Here is a 13,260-nt window from a genome sequence, read left to right as displayed (position 1 = left end):
CACAGAAAATTATTAAAAGTTAAAAATAATTAAAATCAAATGCTTGCTTAACTCAGGTTATTTTTTTGCATGATGAGAGTTTCATATCAACAGAAGAATTTAAAACTGAATTAGTTTAGGTTAGAGCTAACTGATCTGCTTTTTTAACCTTTCATAAACCTGTAAGCAACCTGGAATGGTCATTTTCCTTATGGTTCCAAATGTCTAAATCACAGAATCACAGAACCACAGAATCACCAAGGCTGGAAAAGACCTTTAAGATCATCAAGTCCAGTCTATGACCTAATATGACTACAGCAGCTAGACCATGGCACTAAGTGCCACATCCAGACTTCTCTTGAATACATCCAGGGATGGTGACTCCACCACTTCCCTGGGAAGTCCATTCCAATGTATGATCACCCTCTCTGTGAGGAAATACTTTCTAATATCCAACCTAAAACTCCCCTGGAGCAGCTTGAGGCCATGTCCTCTTGTCTTGTTGTTAGTTGCCTGGAAAAAGAGTCCAGCCCCCACCTGACTACAACCTCCCTTCAGGTGAAAAGACCCCCACCCCCCCCCGAGGACTTCATTCGTGCCACTACTTAAACTTGCTTGTTTGCCCCTTGTCCTATGCCTCCCTCAACTCATCCCACAGGATGCATAGTTTGGAAACCTCTCCAGTATAAATTCAATAAATAGGAAAGCAATCTACACCATTCTGAGAGATTGGAGGAATGTCCTGGTGGCTTGGTACAGCAGGTGTGTCATACACACCCTTATTTTAAAAAAGTCTTCTTGCACCACATAGTCTTCTGTGCTCTGTGTAGATCTGCTGAGTCTGCATCATATAAACCAAACAGAGTTTGGTCAGTTCATTTAATTCACTTGTTTCTTTGACTATCAATTGTTTATTAGGCAAAGACTGGTCTAGACCTTAAGCAAAATGAAGAAAATGAAATTCCCACTAATTAGGGAGATCTCAGCACTCACTAGATCCTTTCAAAGATGAAGAGGTTAATCATTTGCAGTCAGATGGTAAGAAATGAACCTCTTGTCTCTTCCTTCATCCTCTATGCAGTTCCCCCATTTCAACATCCTTGTTACTAAATCTGAGACAATGTGTAATTATACAGAAGGAAATCTCTCTGGGGTATAGCTGAAGTTGCTTAAATTGTGCTGATTTACAAAGATGAAGGATTTTTATTTTTTTCCTCCAACCAGAAAAAAAAATTACCTTTTTTTCATAATGGCAAACAACCTCCTGCAAAGTCAACTCCTTTTCTGAAAGTCATTGCTAGTTTTATAATTTCTGAGTCATTAGATAACAGATAGAACTCCACACTTAGTGGTTTCAAATGTTTATGGTCTGCAATTCATTCTTAATGAGCTCTCTCCATGTCTTTATTCTTCTTCACACCCTCCTGCTGGGAAATGTCTTACTCTGCCTTGGCTTTTGTTAATGATTCCACAATCATTTCAGAGCCATTTCTTCTGCCTTATGTAATTCTGACACTGCATAAGAGCCGGGCTCTGCAGCCTCACAGTTGGAAATGTAACCTTTAATGTATTAATTTCTCTTGCTCAAAACAATTTAACCTCTGTCTTGGTTTTGTGATTGCTAAGTGTTCCAATTAAATGCCTCTTTCATTTTTTTGTCCTGGAGGGCTTGATCTTACCAGTATTATGTTTAACATACCCTACCTAGCAAATGATGAGCACTCCAGGGTCCCCTCAAGTGTTCTTTATCAATCCATTATCTATCTCATGAGTGTCTGTCACATTTTCAAAACAACAACAACAGAAGAGATTAATTAAACTAGTTTTAAACACTAAATAACAAAACATACTGCAAGTGGAAACAAATAATTACAAAGCAGGAGAAAGAGTAATCCAGGAGGAATAAATGCACTTCCCCTGAGCCCCCAGATCAATAGTAGCCCGTGAATGCTATTTAAATGTTGAATCTTCCACATCAGGATGCGGCCAGAATCGGGGGTTGTAAGAACGTGAAAATTAATCACAGTAACAAAAAGTCTCTGTGCGCTTGTCTTTTTTTATTTCACCACCTGGCACTTAACAAAAAACATGCCCAGTAAGTTCTGAGGGTTAGTGGAGAGGTTACAGCCTCCAACAAGAAAATACTTTTTTTTTTTAACAGAAAGAGGGAGTAAGAGCAGGGAGAACGTGGAAGGATTGGAAAAATATCCTCAGGCATGTCACTATCCCTAGCTCTATCATTAGTAAATGGGATCATGACAAGTCAGCTACCAGCTGCTTTAGTGGTAAAAATCCATGTTTTCTCAGTTTTCTTCTAATGCTTCTTTTTGTCCAAAGGCAAACTTATTTTGACAATCATCCTTATTGCATCAGCTATTAAGAGGTTTGTATAAAGCAACTGAAAGAGTGATAGAATAAGGCTTCAGTCGAGCCTGTGCCCGTTTGTTCCTGACTAGTATCACAGTGCTGCCTATGTGTACCTGGGCTCAAAATGCTGCACTAGCACCTCGTGAGCAGAGGCAGCAGAGGCAGCAGAGGCAGCAGAAGCAGCAGAGGCAGCAGAGGCAGCAGGCTGTTTTGCGTTGCCAGTGCGAGGAGCCACACTAAGGCTGCCTACCAATGGGATGAACTGGTGCCATCATAGCTGCTTTCTCCAAATACAGGACAGCAGTGAGCACTTCAGGTGACCTGCCACTCCCCAGGTCCCTCCATACGCAGGCAAATGAACAAACAGTAAGTAAAGCTTAAGCCAGACCTCCAGGGCTGAGGTGATAGAGCTCCTGGTCACCAGCACTGTTTGCCGAAGCTCACGGCCGCAATTCCAAGTACTCAGGCAAATTAGATTGTTATTAGTGTGCCGTGTTTTACAGGCGTTTCCTGAAAGCAGGAAAGGATACAAGTCATAAGGAACAATTTCAAGGATAATGACATGCCTTTGGTCATGATTTCTCTTCCAGCCAGCCATCCCCAGAGGTAGTTCAACAGCATCCCGGTGAGAACAACACCACAAGCACAACCTGTCAGCTTCGCTTTTTCACAAGCACTTTCTGCAGCCCAGGCACAGGAGAAAGAGCTTTGGTGTGTTTCTTGACATTAGAGACAAACGTGTCCCCCTCTCTGTGCATGTCCTTTCCCACATAAGCAGTCGGTCTGGGCTGAGAGTGGTTATTGTTAACTAATTTCCACCTCTAGCTTACAACTTCAAAAGCTGCATTTGGGGCCACATGCTTTAGCTCTGAACTACTCACAGTAGGGTATCAGTCTGAGAGCTCAATAGATCTTCACAAGGACCACAGGGATGGAAGGCAAAGCCTGGCACTTCACTGTACATCTCTTCCTCCCTGTCTCCTGCAGTCTTCCAGTTGTGCTCACAGTGCTGCTTTCCCTGATAGGGAAGCTGATGGTCCATTTTCCTTTAGCTTCTGTTTTCAAGTTTCTTTAGTGGGACCAGATAAGGAAAGGTTCATCTCTGAAGGATCAGATCTCATTCTGAAAACCCCTGCAGCTACCAACGTCATTACAAGAAAGCTCCAAGTACTTATCAGTGGCATGGAGTCCATCACTTTTGTCTTGAATTCCTTTATTTTTTTAGGATAACTCTTCAAAGATGATACTGCAACAAGCTTCACCATGTCTAGGTTTCTTGGGGTGCTCTTTTGTCAAAGTCATCCAAGTTGCTGACTGCCTCTGGTTCTACCATTGCATGGCAGCTGTGCTCTCAGAAACAAAGATACAAAGGGCACCTTTTAGTTGCCAGACATAAGTAGCCCCTGAAGTTGGAGATGCCCTAAGCATCCACATGGTAGACTGGGAGATATGACAGGGGACCTATGGGTGACCCATGTAATATCAGGCCTGGCAGCTGAGGGATCAGCAGGATAATCAAGGTGTTTCAGATGGCCCTAGATACCTTGGTTTAGGCAACTGAGCCATGCACGAAGTATCTGAAGCTCTGTAAAGGAATGATGAAACTGCATGTGCAGGGCAGCCATTATCTGAAATGCCACAATCTGGCAGTAACAAAAGAAGGCACCTCTGTGAGCTGGCAGGATGGCATTGCTCCCCAGAAGTCAGTATTTACAAGAGATTGCCAGATGGGTGTGCAGATCTTCCTCATCTCCAGACTAATCAAGAGCCAAAGGAAGCAGGTCAATGTTTTTAATGTTCAGCTCTCCCCTATTGCTTTATGTCCACATTTCTGCATAGTGACAAGACCTTTTCAGCAGTAATGAGATCTCAGCATCCTTTTCAATTACATTGTGGCCACAGAAAGCTCTTGAATAAATGCATTTTTATTTTCAGCGTTGCAATTTTTACCTGTATTTATCATAACAACTCCTGCAATCACAGCCATGAGGTTTGTTTTTCATAATTATCTCCTACAATAGCATCTCACTTACTTGCCTCTTGCTTAAAAAGCGAAACCCTGTCTGCTCACAGACCATGGCACTTCAGGAAGAGATTGGTAATTTGTAGACTGACATTTTACATTTATGGATGTTATCCATTGGCAAGCTCAACCCATAGTGTGCAATCTTTGGTAAAACTGAAATTATAAATATTGTCCCTCTTCAAAAAGAACATCTTATTTATTGCCAAAACATATTAAAGAGTGTTTTGGAGATCTTCTAGGAAGAAATATGATCTCAAGGAAGACTTTTGGAATGGGTTGACATGCCATGCCCTTCAGCATAGAGCTTCTTGCTAAATTCTCTATCCATACATCCCTTGGCACAACAGGACCCTGATCCTAATTGAAATCTCTGAGCACTAGAAAAAAAAGAAATATTAATTCAGAATAAATTATGTGGCTAGTTCAGGTAAAAGTCACACCTTAAAAGTTATACTGAAACAATTATTTGCCAGTGGCTTGGAAATCAATGTTTGTTTAAAATACATTGATAATTATAATTTTAAATCTTAATTATGATCATTTAAACCATTATCTTTTTTCTGTCTGTAGCATTGCCTATTATGAGAAGCAAATTAGGTGAACTCTTGAAGCGTCCTCTAACTTTGGAGGAGTTTTATGATTCTGTGAGAATGTACCAGCTACATTTCATTTCTCTTGAGGATTCTACTTTTGAGAAAATGGTTAAAAATTTTCCAACATAATTGGGCTTTCACTGGAAAATTAGGAGTTCATTTAAATAATTTATTTCACATAAAGTGTCTTTTTATGTAGAAATTTTCAACTTTATATTGTAAATGCAAGAATTTCAAACCTGAGAACTTCAATTTCCAACACAAACTAAAATAATTTAGATTAACAACTGAACATCTTTGAAAAAAAAAGCCTGCCCATTTTTTATTTTAAATGAAAGAAAAACAAATTCTATATGGACAAAATGCCATTTTTCTAATAGTTCTAGAGCTGACCTCTCCAGTGAAGTTAATGGACCAGATCATAAGGTATTTATTCAATATTCTCTTGTGAATTTCTCCAGTTTTACACAAGCAAGTGCCAAGTATCCTAATATTAAGTGTATGAACCTTTGAATATGACTTTCTGGAAACAGTAGTTGCTCAACATTTATCAGTCTGTGTAACAAACTTCTTCACCCATGGCTGACTACCATCAGATGATGAATGCTCAGGCAGAGTTTCTCAAGCTGTGGGATAGAATAATACTGCCAGGAACATTTTTTCTGTAAAACAGCCTTCTTGCAGAACTATGCTAAGGCTGAGCTGCTCATTCTATATACAAGAGATACTGCACAGGCGATATTTCTGCTTTTGCTGATCCAGCAAGAAAGACAAGCAAAATGGCTCTCCTGGGTTAGTATTTGTCCAAAAGCAGCAGGGAATGTAAGGATAGGTCTCCTGTGCTTTGAGAAAGGAAGTTTCTGCTGGAGCTTGTATGCTGCAGCCAAACTTAATTACGAGTCCAAAATCAACTTAGAAAATTAATAAGTGGGGTTTTTTTAAAGCTTAGCTCTGCAGAAAAACCTCTGATCTATCTGTGAGATTTTGGAAAAACAAATATGCACAGACACAAGACAAGACATTACAGCTTCAATAAAACTCTCACAGCCTAACAGTTACCAAGACAGTGATAGATACTTATCACAATGGGTCAACATGCTGAGATCACACTTGACAAGGAGCTGCAATACAGAAACCCACACATGTGCATGCAACACAAAAGAAAGTTCTGTGGAAATTCAGACCCTCTTCCCTGCTAGCTGTATGCACTTGAATTGGCTTTTCAAATAATTACATGCTGAAAATGTTAACAACTGGCCAGCTGCTGAAAAGCACTGGCACAAGGATTCTCTGTAGAGAGATGATGGAGAGCTTTGACACTAGGCTCTGTGACTGGAATCATGGACTTGCGAGTCATTTTCCACACTGCTGTTGAGTCCAGGCAACAGCCAGAGTTTCCTGACAGGAAAGGGACAAGGCAGGCCCATGGCTCTACCCATGCAAGCAACACTATTAAAGGGAGGAAAACATTACAGCTTGATTGTTTTACTAAAAAAAATAAAGGTTAAATTCTATGGGTCTTCTCTGTACCTTTTTCTCAAACAGGAGACCCCATAATTTCTCTCACTGTCTAGCCACATGCTGCACTGAAAACTTTGTCTGATCTGCTCTTCTGGGCACATGGCAACATTTGTGTCATAAAAGAGGCGTTTTCTCACAGAAAGATCATTGAATTGTATAACACATGCCATTGGGTTCACCATTTCCCCTCCTCCCAGCACTTAACAGGGAGTATTTAAGATAATACCAAAAGTTGCTAAGAAAAGTTTGAAAGAAGTAGATGTAGTGATCTGGCAACTAATTTCAGTCTTTTTGTGAGGTGATAGATTTAATAATTTATAAAACAGTGGCATGAACAAAGCAAGAACCAAAACAGAACTACTCATTTCAAAAGTATAAAGACAGTTAACCTTTAAACAGATGGATAATTCCAGACAGCAGTGTAAAATTAATAGAGCCTAAACTGTAGGTCTCAAAGCTGCAGAATACATCTTGGGAGACCATGTTTTTGAGATCATCATAAATCAGTTTTTTTCTTATCAGTCCCTTATGTCCAAATCCACTACAAGGCCTGCTAGGTTATGAATATGTATGTCACGACATGACAACTGATCCAATACTCCATTATCAAAAGTCCTGTGATCTTACTGCTTATACCAAACCATCAGATTCTTTGTGCTATACAGAAATAGCCAGTATGAAGGCTAGACTGGGAAAAGGTAAGATGGGGAGATTTTCTGCAGTGAGTATTTTAGTAAATTAGTCTCTTAAGGAATCCCATGTCCATCTTTGATTATTTGCAATCCTTTTCCTCATTAAATCATGACTTTTTAGAGACATTGTAGTTTCCCTAACTAAAATCTTTCAGCTGTGGGAAATAACAGAAGTCAAACTGAATTACCAGTAACTTGATGGGCCTTTATGACTTTGTGAATGCACGTCTTACCTTTACAAAATGGCAAATCTGACCACACTCTGAGGTGGTATAAACACATGTCCCACAGAGACATCCTCATGCTTACCAACAACAAAAATCACTAGAAACCATACTAGTATATTGTGCCTTAAAAAGCATTATTGAAAACGCATTTGAAAACATTTATAAACACAAAATGTGATTAAAAAACAAATTAGAATGAGGACTGGGTTGGAAGTGAACTCCTAGAGTGATGGCACATAGCTGCCAGGCTCAGATATGCTAGCCCCTGGGAGACACTTTCATTAGCAATAGGGAAGATGCTGGATGTGGAATAAACATGCAACTTGGTCTTATGGTCTCTTGCCTTGATACCACTTAGACCACTGCTAATTACAAAGCTGCCTGACAAGCAAATAGTGTTCCATATTTATAACAACAGACAAACCCATTAAATTTGTCATTTTAATGTCTGGTAAAACTTTGAATTTTTCACAAAAGTGGTAAGGAAAGTAGGACCAGAATTTCCAGTTAAAAAATTTACCCAGATTACGGACACTTTGTATTTTCCCTTATCCCACAATGTTCCTTCACTCTGATCCCTCCAGAGATTTCTTTGGGGGCTCCCTTAATTAAACAGAAATGGATGTTCTCACTTATAATAATGGTAAGACAGGGCTGTCCAGTGAAATCAGCATGCTGCAAAACCAGTATAAAGCAACAATCTATCAACTAGAATTACTCCCATCCTTACTAGGCAATGAAACTTTATGTGAACAGTGGCAAATATAAGGATATGGATCTAGGAGAGATGCCCTTACTTGAACATTAGACAAATTAGCATCAGCCAGCAACAAATGGGAGGTTTTCAGCCCTCCTTGATTTCACAGGAACATGGGGAGCATGCACAGAAGCAGTGCATTACTAGAGGTGTACATTAAAAAAATCTTATTTGAACAGACACATGCTGGACAGAATAGACAACTTAAAGCTTGTAAGCTATATGTGACCCACTTTTGCAGATATCTACAGTCTGTGAGTGTTCAGTGTCACATTAACATAAATGCCATTAAGTTTTGGCCCTGTATAATTTTTATTTTTTTATAGATACATAATTATTGAGAAGAGGCTGTTAACTTTTTATAGACTTTAAATACAGTCTATCAGATCTCTCTCACTTTTTTTAAGGATTCACCCAGCAGAACAATTGTGTTGCTACCACATTGCTCTGCTTTACAAAAAATGTGCTTCTGTTTCATGGAGTGAGGAGAGAGACACATCAACTATAACCTCTCAGGTGCAGAGGCATTGGGTACACACAGCAATGGATAAAGACTCATCACAGGCAAGGCATGAGCATAGCCAACCCTTTAATTTAAGAAAGCTTGGCGCCTACTTTTAATGTATGTTATAACCTCAGCAGTTCCGCAACATCATAAAAATAATAAAGAGCAATGTCCCATGTCTAGAAACAGAAATTATTTCTATTGGAATTTATGCATTCAGGGTAATTAATTCTTTTTTTTGTTAGCCTTTTTTAAGCAAGAAGCAGTCATTCAGTTCCACCAGAAGAGGATATTTTAAAAGTTGGGGGTTTATTTAAAAAAAAAAAAGAAAAGCAAATTAATCTGCTGTTCTCTTTGATGCTAGGACAGATCAGAACTTTGCAGAGTGTTTGAGCACAGTTTTGCCCATTGTTTTATTTGGAACACCTGAAAGATACAATGTAAACTTTCACATGTCCAAAAGATACTACTACATGTTTTTGGTTTTTTTTCTTTTTTCCCACAAAATGAGGAACATGTACATTTGGTATACATTGCATACAGAAATTTACCTGAGATTTCCATCTTGATACTGCCAGAAAATCCTTCTTGGAGAAAGCATGTCAGATGCTTACAAAATCACTAAGATGTCTAGATGCTTCTTCGAACAAATGCTGTATTTGACTTGCCATCACCTCCCCAAAACTATTATTTTTCCTGCTGGGTTTACTAGCTGAAATACCTCTGTGTTTTCACTGAGCATCACTATGTTTACAATAAACAGAATGCCCTACGGGAGTCTCATTTGGTTTCATTGCACTGTTTATAAATTAACAAGAAATGGAGACTGTTCTGAATGGCAGAGACAAAGAGAAGATATGTACACACTGGGAATTTATGGTAGCAAAACCAGAAACATCTCTGAGGATAAACAAATCCCTGACCAGAGACCACTGGGTCAACTGAGGCCTCTGTATCCAAGCCATAATGAGGGGTCATGACATGGTCTTTAAAACCTCAGTTCTGCTACAGATGATGACTGAGGTTAAATCTTGCTGATGAAATCCCGATTCATTGATTGTACTTTTTATTGCTTTCTGTGGAAGTGACTGGAAGCAGTAGTGAGCTATAACTTCAAAGCACAGTGCTCTCATCAGTTTCATAATGCTGTGTTTTAACTGTTTAATCAGTGTTGCAGTGCCTATACAGCAGCATTTCTGATTGGAAAACCAACTGATTGGAAATACCATTGATTAGCCAATGCAATCGTCTTAGCACAACATGGAGGCCTATTAAGAGGGAAAAGGCACTAGGCATGAAAACTAAGGCAGGTTTACTAACATTTGGACATTTGCTGAGGAGCTCCACAGGGCAGCACAACAGTAGTCCAGTAACCTGTACTTTTCACCCAGCCATCAGCTAAGGAAACCTCTTTGCGAGAGAACTTTCAAGGACACTGCAGGCTGTGCACAATGTTCCCAAGTACCAAAGACTGAAATACTTTTCTGCATAGGATGCTGATAAAGTTGTCCTATGCCCTCAATTTGTGAGGTTTTTCTCTTTTGAAAAACTCACCATTTTGTGACATTTCCAGCTAGCCTGAGACACCAGTCTTTTCTCAATAATATCTGCCTGAGCAGCAGCTACAACTCTTCTCAGAGCCACCAGAGGAGAAAAAAAAAAAAAAAAAAAAAAAAAAAAAAAAAAAAAAAAAAAAAAAAAAAAAAAAAAAAAAGATGTGCTTTTCACTTAAGCATGTGCTGAAGTGGGTCCCTGAATTGGGATAGGAATGGTGAAAATCCAAAATTATGCATGACCTAGATGTGAATCTTCCCATACAGATGGGATATTGACTATTGCTTCCACTGATAGCCTCAGAAACTTGATCAGGCAATGGAAATTTAAAGCTTCTACTGAGAGCTAGCCAGCCACTTTGTGTATGTGAGGAACAACAGATACACAGTCGTATTTTCTTGCCTTTTTTGTTTTTTCTTTCATTTGGTTTTAATCTTCCCAGAGCTTCAGCAAGTTGAAGAATTAGAAGGTTAACACAAATGTTTGGTATGAAACAGAGCTGAGAAATTTGTGGTGAATTATTTATTCGACTAATTTAGCCTTCTTTTCCATTAATGAATTCTTTGCTTTTTCTTTATATGTATTTGTTATTCCCATTTGTTTGACAATGCTTTGTGTGAATATGTTTCAGCTGGTGGTTTGTGCACAAGCTACAGACAAAGACTCTTTTTTTCCTTCACTGTGATTACAGTTAAAGAAACAGTTATCTGAGGCTCCTGGTGCTACTGCTGTCCACAGAACGGGTGACCAGTTTTTTCAAGTAGACGCGTGGAGCTTGTACAGAGAGGAAGGGAGCTGGATGGTAGGACTATGATTTACAGAGAGATGATGCAGCTGCCCTGTACCATGTTTTCTGTTCAGACAATGCTTGGTCTCATCTTACTTCCGGAACTGGTCAGAGTAGGCTACACCACCATAGGTAAAACAATTATCTACATCTATGAGCTACTTCATCATATGCTCAGCCTGTCCTAGGGACTGACTAGAGATATTTTCAAACATGCCACCTTGGCCACAATGCTGTTGCTACATTTCAACAAATTAAAGGTTATGAGCAGAGAGATCCAGCTGCTCAAAAGCTACAAATATAAAGTAATTTGAAAGCCTTTGACAGAGGTAGAGAGACAAGAATTTCTGATAAAGACACAGCTGCAAACAGCTTTGAGCCTTGAAATAACACAAGGAACATGTATCAATTTCTGTAGCTGCAAACATCGACTGCTAAATTTAATATCAACCTCCCCTTCGTGGTGATGAAGAGGTGACATTTCCATTTTATTGATCTCAGCAGAGACACTGCACGGGCAGTGGCAGAGGGGCTGGGGCATGGGGGCATCACAGCCCAGGTCTGCCTGTATGGATGAGTCCTTGGCCCACCAGGTGGTTTGTAGCTGGGACAAGACAAATCTCGTGGATGGCTACTCATGCAGCTAAAGAGAAAAAATATTACAGTGGAAAACCAGACTTAAATATATTTGTAAGATCATCTGTGCCTCTTAGCATGTAAAAGACTTTTATATTCAAATATAACTACACATTTGCATTTAAAGTTTATGACACGGTATATCACTGTAACATACCTCAGGAAAAGTTGCAGGCTCCAAGCTCCTTTGGCTTCTATGAAAAGGCAAAGCATGGAAATACTTTTTTTAGCAGGAACTAAGTGCAGAAGACCTTAAATGCAGGGCAGGGTAAAATTCTCATCAGGAGCACACTGGCTCTTCAAAGCCCTCTTCAGAGGGCTCAGGTCCTCAAATATTCTCATTTTCAGTCACAGGAGATGTTGCACATGTCTTAGTGGTTAATTGTGTAGTCCAGCGGGCCATACTTTACAGCACTTTTTTAATTGCATCACAGTATTTGTCACATACATGTTATCAAAGTTGCTGGCACTGTTCCTTTTTTTATTATTATTCCTGCAAGTTAATGATGTGTGAATAAAAGTGCTTCAGTGTTTTTAACACTGTCTAAATCATGAAACAGAAGACAAAAATATTTTCAGCACTTCAATTGAGGAAGGATGGAGAGCTGTTCATAAACATGTGCCTTTAATTTTACTTCTGTCATACACTCTGCTTACACTTTTCAAGGCGATTTTATTTGCAGAGTTAAACTGTGAAAAAAACACCTAATGAGATATTCAGGGGGTGGGAGCAGTTGATGTGGATTTCTCTAGTTTGGTCCCTGTTTTAAGAAGTAGGTGAATCCCTCCTGTCAGTCTCCTCACTAAGCTCCTGTCAAGCCAAAGCCCTGCACAAGGTAGAGGGGGTTTATCCCATAGATAAAATTATTTATGGGGGTTTTTTAACTAAAAAAAATAATTTAAAAATCAGCTCTATCAAAAAAACTTTTTTGTTTTGTTTTGTTCACAAAAAGAAAACACTTGAAATTCTCATTTGTGGTGTTCTGGTATGGTTTGGTGTGTTTTTTGGTAGCAGGGGAAGGACCCCAGGAGTGGTAAGAAGCTGGTAAGAAGCTGAGAAGCTCCCCCTGCTCCAAACCCAGCCAAGGAGCCATTAGCAGGACAATAGATGCTCCTCAGTGATTAACAAAGAACTGAGATAACACCTGAGCAGAGCGAGCACAAAAAAAAAAGAAGAGCAGTGCTGGGGAGGCAGTGGTGCTGGTGGTTGGTGAGGAAGAAGGGGAAGAAGGTGCCCAAGCAGAAGTTTCCCTGCAGCCCATGGCGAGATGGCAGCTGTGCCCCTGCACTCGTGGGGGAACGTGGTGGGACATTCCCTGAAGGTGCCAGGAGGGGTGAACTTGGCCAGGGGACTTGGATTTTGCGGCCAGTGGATTTTCTGCCTGTGGACTCTGATTGTGCAGCTGTGGAAGCCCCCGGGGCAGGGGAGGTGGCTGTTCCCAAAGCCCCCGTGACTCTGTGGGAAGCCCAGGCTGGAGCAGCTCCGGACCTGGTGGGAAGGACTCAGGAAGGAGAGGTTCCTGGAGGACTCTCTGCCATGGGAGGGACCCCCTGGGGAAGCGGGGAAGGACTGTAAGGAATCCTTCTTCCTGAGGAGGAAGGAGCAGCAGGAACCA

This window comes from Chaetura pelagica, unplaced genomic scaffold (genome assembly GCF_000747805.2).
Source record: "Chaetura pelagica isolate M959 unplaced genomic scaffold, ChaPel_1.0 scaffold312, whole genome shotgun sequence".
In the NCBI taxonomy this organism is placed as follows: Eukaryota; Metazoa; Chordata; class Aves; order Apodiformes; family Apodidae; genus Chaetura; species Chaetura pelagica.
This window is presented reverse-complemented; position numbering follows the sequence as displayed.